Source organism: Carcharodon carcharias, chromosome 3 (genome assembly GCF_017639515.1).
Source record: "Carcharodon carcharias isolate sCarCar2 chromosome 3, sCarCar2.pri, whole genome shotgun sequence".
Lineage (NCBI taxonomy): Eukaryota > Metazoa > Chordata > Chondrichthyes > Lamniformes > Lamnidae > Carcharodon > Carcharodon carcharias.
Genome location: NC_054469.1, coordinates 197,400,488 through 197,420,992, shown reverse-complemented (window position 1 = coordinate 197,420,992; position 20,505 = coordinate 197,400,488). Strand labels below are relative to the sequence as shown.

General features: G+C 45.2%; 1 protein-coding gene across 3 annotated transcripts in view; it reads left to right on the top strand.

The window, feature by feature from the left end:
• The first annotated feature begins 7,543 nt into the window (after positions 1-7,543).
• elmo1 (engulfment and cell motility 1 (ced-12 homolog, C. elegans)) overlaps positions 7,544-20,505 on the top strand; it is a 277,120-nt gene continuing 264,158 nt past the window's right edge. Inside the window, exon 1 of one of the 3 annotated variants that reach the window (XM_041184319.1) lies at positions 7,544-7,767. The gene's annotated coding sequence lies outside the window, so the exon portion shown is untranslated. Of the gene's footprint in view, positions 7,768-14,064; positions 14,309-20,505 lie in introns of those variants that run through there. The other 2 variants (XM_041184321.1, XM_041184320.1) reach the window with 2 other exon arrangements.

Below are 20,505 nucleotides of genomic sequence, written 5' to 3'. Positions count from 1 at the left end.
GAGGTCAGGAGCTGAGTGGCCCTGGCAGAACACAAATTGAGCATCAGTGAGCATGTTATTGCTGAATAAATCCCCCTTATAGCACTCTCAATGACGCCTTCCATCACTTTGCCGACGATTGAGAGTAATGAGATTGAGATTGAGATTGATGGTAATGGCAGGATTGCATTTGTCCTGCTTTTAGTGGGCAGGACATATCTGGTTTCTGATCCCAGTAGGAAACTGTAAACCAAAAAAAAAACAAATTTACCAAATACCCCCAAATGAAGAAATTACCAACAAGATTTCACGTTTTATAACTTTTACTGTAACAAATCAGAACCAATGGACAGAATTTTATTTATGACATGCGGGTAGTAGACCCTGCACGTCAGCACTTAAAATGTCGCGTGCTGCTGTCGGGCGAGAGTCCTGACGTCAGCGTGCGGCATCGCGATATTTAGCTGGGTGGGCGTGCGATGAAGTGCGACGCTTGCCCGCCATTAATTAAAAGCCTCGTTAAGGCCCTTAACTCAGCAATTGATGCCGATTTTGAGGCGCCCGTGCGATCTTCGGCTCGGCGCACAGGCACAATGGGCAGGCGGGTAAATCACTTTTTAACAAACCTCATCCAAAAGTGGGATATGTGGGCTCAGAGGAGTTGTGAATATTTTATGTGAAGTATTAATTGCAGAAAGTGTTTTAAACTTGCCTGTGTGATTGTTAGCAGTTCAGATCAATTTCCAACAGCTTTGTCTGTACTTTGAAGCTTCAGCTCACCAGTCTGCAGATGATAATCTTTATCGGGCCTGCAGCTTTCTGGAGGCCTCCATCTAACCTGAGGTTATGGGTTCTGACATCTCCACTGGAGGCAGCTCCTCTGAGGAGGGAGGGCTAGAATAAGGAGGAGGCCAGGAGTGGACAATCAGCCTCCAGGGGAGCCACCTTTGGAAGGCCAGGCGCAGGCATAAGGGGCTCAGGGCCAAGAGTCTGTCCAAGGTGGAAGGGGCCCCAGAAGACGCCACTATCCTGCTGCCAGGGTATATAGGTGGCGAAGCAGCTACTTCAATATGTCTGAGGTGCAGTGCCGAAGGAGGGTCCGACTGTCAAGGGGCACAGATGATTGGCCCTGAGATCTTCCCTAACTTTGTGGGTGGATACCCCATGCCAGTGGCTCTGAAGGTCACAGTTGCCCTCCAATTCTATGCATCTGGCTCCTTCCAGGGCTCGGTGTGTGATCTTTGCAATGTCTCCCAATCAGCTGTCCACACTTGTGTCAAGCAGGTTACAAATGCTCTATTCAGACAGGTATTGACCTTCATCCACTTCCGCTGCGACCAGGCAAGCCATACACAGCAAGCCAGAGGCTTCGCGGCCATTGCTGGCTTCCCCCGCGTCCAGGGTGCTATAAACTGTACACATGTGGCTATCAAGGTGCCAGCAGGTGAGCCCGGTGCCTTCATCAACAGGAAGGGCTTCCACTCCATGAATGTGCAGATAGTGTGTGATCACAGGATGCTGATTCTACAAGCCTGTGCAAGTTAACCAGGCAGCTCCCACGACACCTACATCCTCAGACACTCCCAGGTGCCGGGGCTCTTTAGTGCTCTGGCTCGGCTAGATGGATGGCTGCTGGGTGACAAGGGCTATCCCCTTAGAAGGTGGCTCATCACCTCTCCACCATCCAATATCAGAAGCTCAGGAGTGCTACAATAGGAGCCATGGCACCACAAGGGCTGTGGTGGAGAGAGCCATCGGTCTTCTCAAGATGCGCTTCCGGATGCCTGGACCGTTCAATACCGTACTCCAATACCCCCCAGATCACGTCTCTGTGATAGTGGTGGCATGCTGCACTCTGCACAATCTTGTGCTGGAAAGGGGGGATGCAGTTGACAATGAAGACCTTGACGCAGTGGATGCGGCTGCGCATGATGAATCCAGCAGTGGCTCAGAGGATGAAGAAGCATAGGGCAAAGATGAGGGTCAGCACTCCGACCCACAACTACACCAAGGAGGCAGGGACATCCGGGACACTTTAATCCAACGAACCTTCAGCTAGCTCCACACACAAAGATCAGCAGGACCAGCTTTGCCTGGTGCTTCCACACGTGGCACTTATATGCTACATCTTCCACTCATCAGCTGCAACTAAGGGCTTAGTACAGAAACATCAATGTCCACTCAAATGCTCATGATATGTCCGTGAAACAGACAAATGCAGCACAAAGGAAACACCCTCAGCCATAGTCATAAATGTGGACTTTATTGTCAGCAAAGAAATGAACAAACGTTGCTCTGACATTGAGAATCAAACATTCCCTAATCTACGGCCAACACAAAATCACCAGTGACAAACCTGTGGAGTGCCTAACGTGCCTTATGCTTACGCTTGCAGGTGCTATGTCTTGGTGCCGCCCCATCGCTCAGGGTAGCTTGTGAGACAGCCTGCTGACTCCGCTGTCCTTGGCGGCCATCCTCTGACCTGTGGAGCCTGTGCTGGCCCCGCCTGGGAGGGAGTGGCCAGTTCCAGAACTGGCACCTCCCCAGTTGTCGCAGCCTCAACGGATGCAGCGGTCACTGGCAGAGGGGCGTAGGTGCTGCTGCCCTCATCTGGAGCGCCCTGAGAGGAGCTCGCAGCGATGACAGGCAGCTGCTGCGCCGATGTGAGATCACATTGGACCTCCCTGCTCACCGCAGATGGATGGGCATCGAGCTGGGATACTTGGTGCCCAGAACATCTCCCACATTGCCAATGACCACCTGTGTCCATTAGCACTGTGAGGGCTTGCAGGTCAGAGCGTAACCCAATCAGAAAATTCTCAATCTGCTGGAAACCCCTCTCCATGAGAGTTGCCAATCTCTCAATGGAGGAAGCCTGAAGCTCTGTTCTGAGGTTCATGCCATCACTGACACTCTGCCTGGATTCCTCCACCACAGAGACCAACTGAAGCACACCCTCATGCAACCCTGCCAGATGCTCCTGCGCACCCGGCCGCTTGTCCTGCAGCTGCTGCATGGCTGACATCTCCAGAGGCACATCATCACAGCCTGAATCAGCATGTGCCTGGTCCCCTGCAGTCCTCCGGCTGCTGGCGCTATTGGCACTCTCTGTCCATGCCATCTCCTCCAGCGATTGTGAAGTGCCCTCTCCAATGTGCCCCGGTACACTAGCCGACGTTATAATCCCCACCGATGTGGTAGTTGCTGCACTGGTGCCTGGCTCGCTGAAATGATGTGATGCAAGTTACAAGTGACGCCCCTCAGGTGTGGAGTGGGGGGGGCTCTGGATGTGTTGGTGGTGGCCATGTGGTGGTGATGCTGAAATTAACAACAAGGACAGTGCATCAGTTAGCGTTCAGTCAGTAACATCATTCATCCCTTCTCCCCCAGGCTCATAATGCACTCAACCTTCAAGAACCTAAGGAGACCAACATTGGCGGGGTGGTAAATTGTCTAGAGGAGGCCCAAACATTACACGCGCATACAGACAGGCTGGTCAAATGGCCTAAGGAATGCCACATGGAATGTTATGTGGATAAGTGTGCGGTTAAGCACTTGGGCAAGACAAGCAAGGTATGGGAATACATGAGTACTGGCAGGACTGTGGGAAGTCACGACGATTACAGGCACCTTGCTGGGCAGACCCGTTAAGTAGCAGAACAAGAACATAAGATGTCTAACAAGGTAAAAGCCAGACTTGCCTTGATTAGTTGAGGAATAGAGCATAGGAAAAGGGAGGTCATGTTGCAAGTGCAGAAAACGCTGTCGAGGCCACAGCTACACCTCTGTGTCCAGTTGTGACCTGCGCTTCATGGGAGGGATGGCATTGGAGTGGGGAGAGTGCAGAGGTTCCTGACCTGGATGCATGCTGGCCTGGAAAGCTGGAGTTATGAGGAAACATTGCAAACACTTGCGACATTTGCCGTGGAGCACAGGAGATTGACAGTTCACATTATTGACCTTCATATGTTATGAGGGGCATAGAACGGGTGGACAGAAGGCAACATTTCCCCTTGGCTCAGGGATGACTAATGTGGTGGCATTTATTTAAGTTGAGTGCCATGAGGTTCACAGGTGAGGTGCTGAGGTCCTTTTGGACGGAGTAATATGGGACACACTGGCTGAAAGGGTGGTAGAGGTATAAACCCTCCTAAGATGCAATAAGTATTTGGATGTTTAGCAGCGATGCCGTGGCATGTTATGCCATGGGGATAGTGGTCACAAATGGGATAAGGTGACTTTGGAAGGTGCTAGAGACACGCATCCTCAAGGGGCCGGGGGACCTTTGTGTATGACCCACATGTCTGATTGTATCAGTCTGTGAATGAGCAGTGTTGCAGCATTCACGATTGCAGCAATCATCAGTGCTTTGGATGGTGGGAAGACAAGAGTAGATGGGACTGTGGGCCTCAAATACCTGGCCGCTACACCCAGCCTCACCAACATCTGCTGACCTGGCCGCTTGCCTCCTCCCCAGCTCCATGGCCTGCTCCTCAAAGTTGGTGACATGCTGCAGCATGACGTGCCCACCACCAGTCCACAAATGCTCCCGGCTGTTGTGTTCTGTTTTTGCCTGCAGAACAGAGAAGAGCATTTATTGGGGCTGATCGCTCACGTACTCTGCATGCGCACACCGCACCCCAACCACAGTGGCCCATCTGAGGCCTCCAGCGGCTCCTGTCCACAGTACTGGTGATCAGTCACCAAAAGATAGTACGGCTGCTCCCAACCCCCTCCCACAACGGCCACCTTGGACACATTTGGCGTCCATCACTTTGAATAACACATGGGTCTTAGTGCCCATGGCAAGGAGGCACAACTAGCCTCAAAGGCTAAGGCTACCTGCTGGGTCAAATGACCAAGGCCGATATGGTACTCACCCTTCCAGAGCGCAACAAATCATTGAAGCATTTGCAGCACTGCGTTCCTGTGTGCCGCACAGTACCTTGAGAACTCACGACCTCTGCCACCTCCTGCCAGGCCTGCTTGGTAACATGGGGGGCCCTCCTCCTTGGCAAACAAGACCTCTTGACGTTCTGCAACTTCTTTGAGGAGGACAGCAAGGCAGGCATCAGAGAACCGAGGGACACACTGGCCCCCCGCTGGCCTACCCTGCAGCCTGCACGTCTCCTCCTCTGCCTGCCCTCCTCTAGAGCCCGCTATGAAGACTGGTCACTGGCCATGGTGAACAGCCTGGCCTTTCTTTAAACAGACTGCCGGTTCCCCATTGGAACCGGCAGTCTGTACACGCCTGCTGCATATTTGAAATTCGTGCTGTACACGGGAGTCTGCAACGTGCTGGGTGGGCCTTAATTAGCCCACCCACACAAAATGGCAGCGCAGCCCGTTTCGCTGGCGCCAATTGAGTTGGGCTCGCCCGCCAAACATAAAATTCTGCCCAATGCAAATTAAACATGAATTAACAGGCAAATGATACTTCAAATAAAAAGCTAAATTTCACTTCAAATTATCGATACAAGAAGATATGTCTTACTCAAGCACAAGCATACACATCATTCCATGCACAAAGGTGGCACCACGTGTAATTTCACAGTCTTTTCGACTCTTGAGATATATTCACCAGCAGGCATTTACCATCTACAGTTGATGGATATGGTTAACACTGTCAAGGTGCATGTCTATAAACTCTGCCTACTCAGGTTACATCGGTCTTGATGGCATGGCTTTCCAGCATTCCTTTTCAACTGGGCCAATCAACAATCCCAGTTCATGATCTAGTCCTCTGATTCAAACACTCAGCTCTTTCACACGCCTGAGCTATTCACACCACTTTTTTGGACTTCACCCCTGCTCGCTTATACATTGCTTCCCCGAGAGCTTCTAGAATTCTATTTTTCTTCTTACTGCCAAACAGAAAACTGCCCTTTTCATAGAGAGCTTTGCAGGATTCTGCTCACAAAAATTCTATGTTCCCCTTACTGTCTCTGTCAGCTTTCTCTTTGTGTCTGCAACTGTATGCTGATTACCTTAGAGCAATTAGCGTTCCTACCTTTTTTACAGCAGTAGCTTCTTTGTCTCTCTTCTCTGTTGCCAGACACACAGCTTTTGTATCTTAACTTATTCCTGTTGGCACTGCTTCCAAGTCATGGGTTGCCAGGTCATATGGACCACTATTTCTTATTATATAAGAAAATTACAATTGATCCCTTTATATTTGATGCAAACTCTTGAAAGTACTTTTCAAACATTCTTAAAAACAATTACAGATTCAGTAGACATTTTAAAGAAATTACAAATGTTCCTTACTGTTACTGCTTCTGGGTGAAAGGTTGTCACACTGGGCAATTTTTTACATTTTGCAGTAGGTGCTAGTGTTCCAGCTGACCTGGAGTAGCTTGGCTAGGGCAGATGTTTTCAGAACTACAGCAGGATGTCGTCAAAGCCCATAGCTTTTGCTATATCATTGACCAGACTTTTGTCAAATATCCCTTTGTGTGGCTCACTGTCAATTCAAGTATTATCTGGCAACATTTTGCTAAAGTGCCTTGGGATGTGTTACTTCATTGGAGATGCTTTATAAATGCAAATTGTTATGAGGTGCACGCCAATTCGTGAAGATGGACAAGATGGAGCTACTGTTCATGATTCCCCAAGCTTTGCGCCAGGTTCAGTTTCACCAAATATAGTCCTGATTATAGCAGTCTGTCCCATGTACAGAACTACAATCATTCTTTCATCTCTCCAGTCAACTCTGATCGCCTCCAACACTTTCAATAGCTTTTACCAGTTTACATGGTCATTTTTTCTTAACAATCCACAAAGCAAACGCATGCTTCTAGCTGGCATTTTTGCTTCTTTTGCTTAATATTCTCATCACTGTTATAGTCTCTAGTTCCACAACCCTTCCTAAAGCTGACTTGATCACAGTCAATGTAAAGAAAAGCAAGAGGGTGTGATGGAATCCCTCCAGAAATTATGGAAGGATTTGAAGAGAAGGCAACTAGAGAATTGATTAAGTAAAAACAAAAAAAAATGCTGGAAATACTCAACAAGTCAGTCAGTATCTTTGGGGAGAAACATCTCGACCTGAAACGTTAACTTCCTAGTTCTAACAGCATCTGTGGAGAGAAAAACAGAGTTATATAAGGACTCGAAAAGTTAACTCTGTTTTTCTCTTCACAGATGCTGGGTGACCTGCTAAGTATTTCCAGCATTTTTTGCTTTTATTTCAGATTACCGGTACCTACAGTATTTTTCTTCTGTAAGAGAATTGATCAACTTGTGCAAAGAAGTGTATACGAAGGGGCGAATGTCTGGAAGACTATTTGAGGAGCGGAATGGTCCCATTGGAGAAAAAGGGAAATACCGCGAAATGAGATGAGCATCACACCAAAACTCTGATTATACGTGTATCCAAGATAATGTTAAAGAGCCGAGCAGATAGATTATGAGTCAAAGCGAGCCATTAGATCGGCTCCGAGGTGCAGGAGAGCCCAGAACTGCAGCAAACAGTTACAGACTCTCCCCTCACCACCCCACAATCCACCATCCTTTTCAACACAATGATGTTTATACAACACAGGCACTTACTGCCGCGCACAGCAAAAAAAAAACTCGCCAACCTTATTGACAGAAATGCTGAGTTCAGGCACATATGATTTAAAAAAATGTTAAAAGTGTGAAACTAACTAGGGGGTTTTGTTTGCTGTCAGGCTGGAGGAGGAGAGAGCGACCAGCAGGAGGTGCATGTGGGCGCTAGTGACAAACCGGCAGCGAGCACTCGGCCACTGGGGCTGAGATGGTGGAAAAGGCAACAGCAGCAGGCAGGTCAGTCACTGCTTCTTTCAATCCTCTTCAGAGTGAGCCATTAACAATTCAAGCCAACATCCTCACCACCTGGGGAAAAAAGAGGGAGATTTTTAAAAATAATAATTCTAATAAATTGAATTCAGGTTGGAATGTTTTTTTTCACTTACCCCCGCCCACCCGGTGTTTGTATTTGTTTGAATGGAGCTTTGTGCATTGCCCCCCTCGCGAATTTTATTCACTAGTTGTAGTTTGCAGCTGGGCCCCGCGCTCTCTCTGCCTGCTTGCGTTGCTCTGCTTTCTGGTCGGTCACCAGCTGCCGACAGTCCCAGTACAACACCCTCCAGCTAACCCCCCTCCCCACCCCGACCCTGCTCTCTCTCTCCAACCCCCCTCCTGACCCTGCTCTTTCTCTCCACCCCACCTCCCGACCCTGCTCTCTCTCTCCACCCCCTCCTCCCGACCCTGCTCTCTCTCTCTGTCTCTCTCTCTCTCAACGTGTGATCTTGTGTTTTATGACGGCTGCAGGAATTTGGAGATGGGTACATGCAGTGTCAGAGAGAGAAAGAGAGCGGGCCCGGGCTAGCAGCAAGGCACACCAGAGCCAATCTACCTCGGTGCTTTGACTTGTTTCGCGATTATTTACATTAAGCATGAATGCTGCCTCCCCTGCCTCAGTCCCAAGTCGAAAGGGAAGGGCACAGAGCTCATCTTCACAAAAAGTGCGCGCACCCACCCAGCAAAATGGTGCAGAAAGAGCGGCGCCTGAACAACAGGGGCTCCCAGGTTAAGAAGGAGCAAGAGCAAAGTCAGGACAGCAACTACCTCCCGCACCCCCCCCCCCCCCCCCGATAAGGCCGGCGTGCAGTCTGGATGGGTCATCGGGGCAACCGACCAAGGCGTGGAGTGTGGAAACCGTGGCCAGAATTTAGCTTGCGCTGTATTTGTGGAGCTCGTGTCAAACACAGTTTGGAAGCTTCGTTCTGTTTCTCTGCTCACTGAAGTCTCTCCAGTCCCTTTCCATTTAATACAACAGCGGCCTGCTCAGTTGAGTCACTCTGGGAATGGAAAGCATGACAGTGTCTGCTCCACAGAGGCTGTGCTCCACACTGAAAGAATTTTAAAACCCAATAATCCTCTCTAACATGGCTGGGCGATGGTTATTTTTAAACATATTTTCTCAGAAGAGTTGTAAAATCTGGCAACTAGGCAAAAAACAAGTGCAAACTGGAGTCAGAGTGTTCCAGGAGCCAGGAAACCTTTATTGCTTGTTGGTGTGTTTTGAAAAGCAGAGTTAGCTTTTCTAAATAGTTCTGTGAACTTATATTGATTGGTTTGAAATAAACCCCTTCTTTCTGAGAAACAAGCAAATTCATTGTTTCTCTTCTAAAACAAAACCCGATTCTTTAAATACAGCCATTACAGCTTGTAACAATAAATAATTGATTTTACAATGTTACTTATTGTCAATTTAATAGGATTTCAATTGTACAGTATTTGAAGAGTAATTCTACTAATTGGAGCAAGGGTTTTGGCCACAGATCCTGGCCTCTGGCGTTTGTATTCTCTACTGGCCTCATGAGCATCTGCCTATTTAAATTGCTCCACCGTGGGTGATTGTACCTTCAGCTGCCTAGGCCATAAGCTTTTCAATTCCCTCAACCTTTTTGTTCCTTTATGATGCTTCTTAAAACATACTAGCTTGACCAAACTTTTGACCACCAGACCTAATATCCTGTTATATGGCTCAATGTCCCAAGTTCATAATATTTATGTGGAGCACTTTGGGATATTTTACTATGTTAAAGGTGTGATGTAAATCGTTGCATGAATGCCGTGCTGAGTGGCACAGGTGACCATGATCTTCCAATCTTTCCGATCAGGGCAACAGTTCTTGGAGTTCTGGTTGAACCAGTCATTAATGTGGTCCAGGGTCCACCTGCATTTCATGGATGTCCATACAGAGCGAGGTGTTGACACAACTAGTGCCAACCCCATTCATGCTGTTGTCTTATAAGAATTTTGTACTGACCATATTTGACTAGAGTAAAGGGAAGCATGAGGCGCTTTCCTGTTGCCTTCCTTGTGTGTGTTTGAAGGGAACACAAAAGCCTCTTCCCAGAGGATCCTCTGCCTGGCACCAGAAAGCCGTTGCCCTTTGAGGTTGTAGCTTCACCGCTGTAGAATCTGCCAGATCCGCTGTTGACCATCACTTGTAATCCTGAGCATGGGACCCTTCCAGGTACCATCAGCTGGACCTGGTGCTCACGAAAGGGCAGGGTCAGCCCCACAGGGGGTCATTCAGATACCCCTGCTATCCTAGTTATATAAATACAAGTTGTTATTTACACTGCGGTTTTAAAAGTTTGGAAAGGAATTATTGTCAGCCTTTGCTGTCACAGTGGTGGGTAAAAGCTAAATCAGGACATCATTGTGTCATTAACTGCAGATTTTTGCACATTAATAGGCAACTGGGGTTAAACTTTGAGGCTCCATGACGTATCCCTACATTGCTCCTGAGGATAACAGTTTCCCTGGGGAATTCCAATGATATTGTGCTTCACATAGCTTCTCAATCTCCTTTCGTATGTGTGTTAGCCTTTGGCTCAGTTGATTGTACTCTCACATCCTGAGTCAGAAAGTTGTGGGCTCAAGTCCCACTCCAGAGTTTGAGCATATAATCTAGGTGCTATCTTTTGGTTGAGACATTAAGTCTGCCCTCTTCGATGGATCTATCCCATGGCAATATTTGAAGAAGTGCTGGATACTTTTGCCTGGTGACGTGGTCAATATTCATCCCTTGCCCAACATCATGGAATCAGATACAAAAGCAAAATACTGCAGATGCTGGAAATCAGAAATAATGACAGAAAATGCTAGAAATACTTGGCAGGTCTGGCAGCATTTGAGAGAGAGACATTTAATGTTTCTGGTCTATGACCATGTGATAATGGAAACCGTTTATGTAATCATTATGTATCATTATTACATCATTGTTGTATGGAAACTGGCTGCTGTATTTCCAACAATACAACAGTGACTACACCTGAAAAGTACTTTGTTAACTGTAAAGTGCTTTGGGATGCCCTGAAGTTGTGAAATGTGCTATATAAATACAAGTTATTTTTCTTTTTATCTCAATGAAATTGAGCTAGCCTAACTGCACAATGTGAAGAGCCTACTCACAATAGGACCATTTCTTCTAGGTGGTGTCCTCCCTTTTTGAGGAGGGGAAACTTGGCTGTCTCTATGGGGAAAACCTTACATTTGCTCTGGCCTTTCTCATATCAGGACCCCTCATTTAAGGGCTTTGAATTTGTCTCTGCATTGTCTGATCTAAAGAGAACTCAGTGAATACTTGTTTTCCCATACAAACACACTTTGCTCTGCTCATATTCTTTGAAGCTGCCTCTCCAAACCAACCTGTCTCCCAACCCTCCTCTCCATCTTCAAAAGCTGACTTGAATTGCTTTTTTTGACCAACCTTTCATGTTCTAAACCTCCATCAAAAGTTTGATATCCATTCCTTTCCTATTGTATGAAGTGCCTTGGGATAGATTTCTCTATGTTGGAGATAGTACATAAATGCAAATAGCTGACACCAGATTGCCATTTAAATTTTAAAAGCCAAGAGACAACTTTTCCAACTTTTCATGTTTTTTTTAGATGCGGTATATATTGTGGAGCAGTGGAATGGAACAAAGCATGTGTGGCCATGAGCAGTAGCTTCATTTTCAAGATTTGGTTTTGTACATTCTTAACCAAAAATTAGCATTTGTAAAGCAGCTCTAAGGTCCCAAGGCACTTTACTGAAATGTTGTCAGACAGCATTTGACACTGAGCCACATAAGGGAATGTTAAGACAAAAGTTTGGTCAAAAAGTGTGTTTAAGGAGCACCTAAAGGTAGAAGAGATATGTGGAGAAGTTTACTCGAGGAAATCCAGAGCTTAGAGCAGGCCTAGGCAGCATATGGATGAAGGAATTTGGGGTTGCACAAGAGGCCAAAATTAGAGGAATGCAGAAACAAAGATGGGGAGAGGACAAGGTTATAAAGGGATTTGAGTACAAGGAAGAGACTTAAATTTGAGAAGCCTTCCTTAGACTCACTACTTTTTTCAGACCACCTTTTAATGAAAGAAAATTAACTTTAAACATGAATCCTTTCAGCTTAAAGGGTGCATGTTTTTCATCTCATCTTTTTGCCCCATAGCCTTTCCAGGAGGCAGTGACCCATGCTGAGCATGTGTGGGGCGATGGTGTTGCACTGAATATAATAGTTTGTCAGTACTTGCTTGGTACTTTGGCAATCTTCATTTCTGTCAGAAGAGACTTAAACAGAGGTCCCATCTACCCTCTCAGGTGGGTATAAAAGATCTTATGGCACTTTTTCGAAGAAGGACATGGAAGGTTTCCTGGTCAAATTCATCCTTCAGCTAAATACCTAAAAATAGATGATCTGAGTCATTATCTCATTGCTATTTGTGGAAACCAGCTGTGTGCAAATGGACTGCTGCACTTCCTACATTGCAACAGTGTCTACACTCCAAAAGCACTTCCTTGGTGTAAAGTGCTTTGGGTTATCCTGAGGTTAGGAAAGGCGCTATATAAATGCAAGTCCTTTCATATGTGACCTTAAATAGTGTCAGCATCTGATGTTCATGTTTTTCATGCAAAGGGCTACAGGACAATCACCAGCAGCAGGTAGTTGTAGCACTTCACTGTTTACCTGCCTTGGCTGAACCTACCCGTTTGAAAGCGGTCCTTTGTCTGAATCTGGAGCCTTTTCAAACTATATTGCACCCAGCAGTGCCCCTTGAGATCCACTTGCATTGTAGTCTGATAGTGTAGTGGTTGTGTTACTGGACCAGAGACCTATTTGAAAAATCCAGAGCATGAGTTCAAATCTCACCATGGCAGTTTGAGAATTTGAATTCAGTTGAAAAAAAATATTCTTGCAATTAAAAAGCTGGTGTCAGTTAAAGTGACCATGATGCTGTGATTTGTCATATAAATCCGAATGGTTCACTAATGATCTTCAGGGAAGGAAACCTGCCATCATTACCTGGTGTGGCCCAAATGTGACTCATGTCCTACATCAGTGTGGCTGACCTCAATGTGGCTGACCCTTAGCTGTCCTCTGAAGTGTACTTGCCAGCCACTCAGTTGACTTCAACTGTTACCAGTACTTCACTAAGGAAGGCCCACAACCTCCAAACATGCCCCTCCACCCCCACACCCTCCCCCAAAAGAACAAGAGATGGGCAATAAATGCTACCCTTTTCAGTGACACCACGTCCTGTGTGTGAACAAGATAGATAAATTGAAACGATCAGGGAGATCATCCGCAGAAGTCAGTGTTGTGGAAGATTCTGTCACAGCTGTTTTGAACAGGTCCAAGAATCTCTTTCCCATGACAGGTGCAAGATTGCTTGTCAGTACTAGTCGTTGTTATAATACAAGGTGCCCAGGCTGCAACCTGCAGCCATTGATGGATTTAATTAATTTGGTTCACATACACGCGCCTGTTTTGGGTGACCAGGCATGGCTGTGGTCTTGCCTGAAGAATTTTCTTTGCATTAGTTTATAAGGAGCTATGTTTAAACCGATTTCCCCGGTTATTTTGAGTTTTGACACTTGGTTCTGTGGGCCGCAGTGCCACCAACTATCAGAATTTCAGGGCGATGAAGGGACCAGCAACCTGGCTTTTGAGATTTTGCTTACACATTGCTTTCAAATTAACCTGAAAAATATGCAGTTCAGAGCGAACTGCAGGAAGTGATCGGAACCACTTCTGGTCTGCAGATCAGCACCCGCTGAACAGTTCAAATTAGCAACCGGTGCAGGAAATGGCGTGGGAGTGTTCACTGCTTTATTTTGGAAATAGAGCCTGGAAGTGTGTTGGCTTTAAACCCCTGCACTGAATGTGATACTGTGTGAATACTGAATGGGATTTTGTGAAAAAATATGTCAAGTACATTGGAATAAACAATTGGAGAGGAGAAAGAAAACAAACTTTAGTTTATTACAGAGAGCTGCTGATTGCAGTGATACTATTGTGAGCTGTGCTGTAATGTAAATTGTTCTCTTTAGATTTTTAGTCGCTAGCAGAATGATTTTCCAATGTCGTAGAACTATTTCAGGAGTTAGAATCTGAGACATTTTTGAGAGTTTGGCGTCATTCTTTCCATAAGCTCCTGGAAGGGGAGGGATAATATTCGGGCCAAGTTGTCAAATTACTCATTCTTGTCTTGTCAAATCAAAGAGGATGTGCAAGTTCCAGGGCAGGCTCAGTGCCAGCAAAGAATCTTCACTGTGTTGGAAATGGCTGAGCTGGCTTTGAAAGTATTTTTGCAGCAGATGTAGGGCATTACTTTTTGCATCACTTGTGCTACACTCTAAACCCACACATACTTAAAAAAAAATGTTTTTGCAAGATCTGACCATATTATACGTTTTCATTCTTGGATGGTACTCCCCAATCTTGAAAGCATTGAGTCTCTACACTCTTCTGTCTGATCTTTGCCGTCTGCACATCGTCCCTGGCTAAGTAGGTGGACACAGGTAAATTACTATGATTCCTTTGCAAATAAAATCTTAGTGCTGAATTTAAAAAAAAAATACCCTTCCCTTTATTGCTACAGGAAAATGTTTGGCCTCCCCTTGGCCCTGCCCCACATTCTCAAGGCTGATTTAGTAACTCAATTTGTGTCAGTACATGGGTACAACCCTGCAATTCATCCCTTCTGTTGTGCACACAACTTGTACTTATTTAAGTTTCAGAAAAGAGACATTACACAGAATTAATTCTTTTGCAGTTATTGTTCAAAATTGGCAATGTTTTATTTTGGAAATAGAGCCTGATCACTAATTGAAGTGATACTATTGTGAGCTGTGCTATAATGTAAATTGTTCTCTTTAGATTTTTAGTCACTAGCAGAATGATTTTCCAATGTTGTAGAACTATTTCAGGAGTTAGAATCTGAGACATTTTTGAGAGTTCAGTGTCATTCTTTCCATAAGCTCCTGGAAGGGGTGGGATAATATGGATTAAGTTTTGCTTGCTCTCAGGGAGGTGCTAATGAACCACCTTCAGCTGCTGTAGTTCATATGGTGTCGGTATGCCTGTAATGCTTTTAGGGAGGCAGTTCCAGGATTTTTGACCCAGCGACAGTGAAGACACAGTGATATCGTTCCTTCAGGCTGGTGTGTGATTTGGAGGGATGCGTTCCCATTTGTCTGCTGCCCTTGTTCTCTTAGATGATGCAGATGAGATATTTGCAAAGTGCTGTCAAAGGAGACTTGGCAAGCTGCTGCAGTGCATATTTTAGATGGCGCACATTGCTGCCACTCTGCATTGGTGGTGGATGATTTGAATGTTTAGATTAGTGGATAGGGTGCCAATCAAGAGGGCTGCTTTGTCCTGGATGGTGTCAAGCTTCTTTGGCATTGCTGGAGCTGCACTCATCCAGACAAGTGAGAAGTATTCCATCACACTCCTGACCTGTGCTTTGAAGATGGTGGACAAATGTTTGGAAATCGGCAGGTGAGTTACTTGCTGCAGAATTCCTAGCCTCTGATCTGTTACTGAAGCCCCAGTTTTTGTGGTTGATCCAGTTAAGTTTTTGGTCAATGCTAACCCCCAGGATGTTGATAGAGGGTGATTTAGCGATGGTAATACCATTGAATGTCAAGGAGAGATGATTATATTCTCTCTTGTTGGAGATGGTCATTGCCTGGTGTTATGACACAGCAGTTGGTAAAGGCTGAGTTGTTTAAATCCCAGAGGGAAACTTGAACAACTGTCATAACCTATATTTTCAATTGGTATGTTTGAGATGCAGCTCTGAATTCAGGAATAAGACCACTGAGCCTCAAGAGGTTTTTAATATAAAACTAAATTAAATATTTATTAATTTAACAAGAAATTAAACACACATACACATGTCTACAAGTTGCTACCATAATAACTTTTAAACAGATCCCCAAATTGATTACTCCCAGGTAAATCTCCACCAAGGCAACAGTAACCTATAGACTTTAAACAGACACTAGGCAAAGCAAATTTGACCTTACAAATTCAAAATGAGGTTACTCGCAATTTGGTTCCTTTGCAGACACAGTTGTAGGCTTACAGACTGGTTAGATCTTAAATGCCTCTGCCTTACACAGACAAACCCTTTCTGTTTATGCCTAGCTTTTCCTTTGAATGTAAATTTTCAATTGTATCACCAGGCTTTTAATGTTATGTCTAACAATAATATCCTTTCATTCCATCAATTTTATTATTAAGCTGAAAAAAATAAACACATTGCTTAGCGTCTTCTAGCTAGTTGCAAGATTTTACTCCCACTCTTGAATGCTTTATTCAACAAAAGCAAATTTATACTTTTCCTTCCATCCTCCTTACTGTTTACCCAATTAGCATCTCAAGCTACTGTACATCAAAGCACATAGATCAGCTGGCTTTAATCCAATTAAGACACACACATAGTCAAACACATAGACACAGACTCTACTACAATTCCAGTTTAAAAATTATTTCCAATAACATTATAGACATTAATATCTCTTCATGCCACTGATTGTTACTTGCCTCTTAATACCTAAGTCTGAATATTGTCCAGGTCTTGCTGCATATGGACACAGAGTGCTTCAGTATCTGAGGAGTCATAAATCTTATTGAACATTGTACCATCATCGCTAAATGGGGAAAGCGAGGTAGAGAGACGAAGAGATATGGGGAGGGATTTCCAAAACTTGGGACCAAGGCAACTGAGGGCATGCCCACCAATGATGGAGCAGTTATAATTGGGAATGCACAAGAGAATTAGTGGAGCACAGATAAGTTGGAGGGTTGTGAGGCTGGGGGAGATTACAGAAATAGGGATGGGCAAGGCCATGGATGGATTTGAAAACAAGGATGAGAATTTTAAAATCAGGTTGTTGACTCACCAGGATCTAGTGTAGGTCAGTGAGCGGGGGTGGGGGTAATAGGGGAAAAGGACCTGGTGCGTATTAAGACACGGGCAGCAGAGTTTTGGATGATCTCAAGTTTACAAAAGAAAGAATGTGGGAGACCAGCCAGGAGTGTGTTGGAAGAGTTGAGTCTAGAAATTGTGTCTCGAAGGCACAAATGAAGGTTTCAGAAGCTGACACAGGGACGAAGTCAGGCAGTGTTATGGAGATGGAAATAGTGGTCTTAATGATGATGCAAATATGAGGTTGGAAGCTCACCATGGAATTAAATGTGACTCAATATTGTGAACTGACTGGTTTAACCTTGGATTGTTGCCAAGAAGGATGGAGCTGGTAGCTAGTTTGGAGTGATGACCAAAAACAGTACTGGATATTGGATAAAGAGTCTGATAATTTGGCAACAGTGGAGGAGTTGAGAGCTGGTAATGACGTAGAGCTCAGTGTCATCAGCATACATGTGAATTTTAACGCCATGTCTTCAGATGATGTTACCGAGGGGCAGCAAGTAGATGAGAAATAAGAGGGGCAAGAATGGATCCTTGGGGGACACCAGAGCTAAGAGCACGGGCTCAGGAAGAGAAGCCATTGCAAGTAAGTCCATGGCTATGATTAGGTAGATAAGAATGAAATCACATGAGAGCTGTCTCACTCAGCTGGACAGCAGAGGAGAGACATTGGAGGAGGGTGGTGCTGTTAATTGTGTCAAGAGCTGCAGACAGGATGAAAAAGAAAAATTTTCCTTTGTCACAGCCACATAGGATGTCATTTGTGACTTTCAGCAAACCTGTGTCAGAAGGAAGGTTGTTGATGAAGCAACTGAAAGTGGTTGGGCCTAGGAGTCTAACCTGGGGTGCACCTCCAACAATGTCCAGAGGCTGAGATAATTGAGTTCTAACGACCACAATCATCTTTCTTTGTGCTAGGTATGACTCCAGCCAATGGAAGTTTTCCCCTGAATCCCGTTGACTTCAATTTTACTAGTGCTCCTTGATGCTACACTCAGCCAATTGCTGCCTTGATGTCAAGGGCAGTCGCTCTCATCTCAGCTCAGGAATTCAGCTCTTTGATCTATGTTTGAACCAAGGCTGTAATGAGGTCAAGAGTTGAATGGCCCTGGCAGAACCCACATTGAATATTGGTGTGCAGGTTATTGCTGAGTAACTGCCCCTTGATAGCACTGTCAATGACACCTTCCATCACTTTGCTGATGATGGAGTATAGACTGATGGGGTGGTAATTGGCTGGATGGATTTGTTCAGCTTTTTGTGGCCTGAATATACCTGGGCAATTTTCCAAATTTTCGGGTAGATGCCAGTGTTGTAGCTGTACTGGAACAGCTTGGATAGAGACATTGCTCATTCTGGAGCACAGGTCTTAGTAACACAGCTGGAATGTTGTAAGGCCCAATAGCTATAGTGCATTCTTCAGTTTCTTGATATTACTGGGAATGAATCAAGTTGTCTGACAACTGGCATCTGTGATGCTGGGGATCTCAGGAGGAGGCAGAGATGGAATCCTCTTGACACTTGTGGCTGAAGATGGTTGTAGGTATTTTGCACTGATGTGCTGGACTCCACCTCCATTGAGGACAGGGATGTTTGTGGGGTCTCCTCCAGTTGCTTAATTATCCGCCACCACCCAGGTCTGGATGTGGTAGGACTGCAAAGCTTTGGTCAAATGTGTTGGTTGTGAGATTGCTTAGCTCTGTCTATAGCATGCTGCTTCTGTTTTAGCATGCCTGTACTCCTGTATTGTAGCATCACCAGATTGACACCTTATTTTTTTAGGTTTGCTGGACACTCCTCCTGGCATGCTCTTCTACACTCTTCGTTGATTTCCTGGTTTGATAGTAATGGTCGAGTGGGGGATATGCCAGGTCATGAGGTTACAGATTGTGATTGAATACGGTGCTACTGATAGCCCACAGCGCCTCTCATGAATGCCCAGTTTTGAGCTGTTAGATCAGCTGTGTTTCTATCCAATTTAGCACAGAGGTAGTGCCACGCAACATGACAGAGGGTACCCTCAGTGTGAAATGGGGCTTTGGCTCCACCAAACTGTATGGTGGTCTCTCCTACCAATACTGTCATGGACAGAAGTATCTGTGACAGGTAGATTGATGAGGACAAGGTCAGGTACTCTTTTCCCTCTGTGGCACCAAAGGCCCAGTTTGGCAATATGTTCTTCGGGACTCAGCCAACTTGGTTGGTAGTGGTGCTACTGAGCTACGCTTGGTGATGAATGTTGAAGTCTCCCCACCCACACTACATTCTGTGCCCTTGCTACCCTTGGTGTCTAACATGGAGGAGTACTGATATGTCAGTTATGGGAGATCAGTTGGTGGTATCAGCAGGAAGTTTCTTTCCGCATGTTTAATCTGATGCCATGAGGTTTCAGTGGTCAATATTGAGGATGATGAGGGCCACTTCCTCCCTACTGTATATGACTGTGCCACTGGGGGGATAGGGCATACCCAGGATTGGTAATGGAGGAGCCTGAGACATTGGTTATGAGGTATGATTTGATGAGTATTTCTATGTCAGGCCGTTGTTTGACTAGTCTGTGGAACAACTCTCTCAATTTTGGCACAAGTCCCCAGACGTTAATGTTGAAGATATTGCAAGATCAACTGGGCAAGTGCGCCTTTGTTGTTTCCTGTGCCTAGGTTGATGCAAGGTGATTTGCCAAATTTTATTCTTATTTTACTGTTCTGTAGAGGTTTGATACAACTAAGTGACTTGCTAGGCCATATTAAAGGGCAGTCAATCATATTGCTGTTGGTCTGGAGTCTCATGTTAACCAGACTGGGTAAGGATATCTTTTTTGCTTCCCTGGAGAACATTTTTATAACAATTCAGTAGATTCATGATAATCACTAAGAGAGTTTTTATTCCAGATTTATTAATTAATTGAATGTAAATTTCCCCAGCTGCTGTAGTGGGATTGACCTTGTGTCTCCAGAGCATTCGTCTGGGCCTCTGGATTACTTGTCCAGTAACATTACCACTATACTGTTGTTCCCAATAATGTGCATGCGCCCTCCCTCCACTCCATCATCGGTGGCCATTTCTTCAGCTGCCTAGGCCCCATGCTGTGGAGTCCCATTCCTTAAATCTCACTGCTTCTCTACTACACTCTCCTTTAAGACCCAACTTAAAAATCACTACTTTAAGCTTTTGGTCACTCCTCCTAATATCTCCTTCATTTGCTTGGGATCCTTTTTATTTTATTTGAAATGCCTTTGAATTTTGTCTACGTTGAAGGTGCTAAACGGATGTAAGTTGTTGAAAATATCTTCTGTTCATGTCTATGTAATTTGTGTTCAGAAAAAGGCTACATGATCTACCTTCGACAAAGGTTCATCCTCTTCTGATGGCTCGTTGAATTTGACTGTTCAACAGCTTAGGCACATAGACCAAAATGTCCCAGCTTAGTTTCTGGTTCAGTGCTGAGTTTGCTGATATTACTATGGTGGTGATAGAGGTGCTAAAGTTGGTGTAGGTGTATTGGGGCTAGAAAGGGGAAAATGACCGCGATTCTTGGTCACGATTGCTATCCAGATCAGAGTTGGATGTTGGGTGAACACAGGATTGGGCAGAGTGAGGTTCAAAGTTGTTGCCAGGTGCATTTTATTTTCAAATGTATTACTGTTCTATCGGCTTCTGAAAGCTCGTACGTGCCATGTAAGCATGCACATATAAGTAGAACAGATTGTTGATGTATTGACCCTGTCCTGTCATACCCCTGCAGTCACGTGGCCAGTAAGTACTCACCATTAAGGC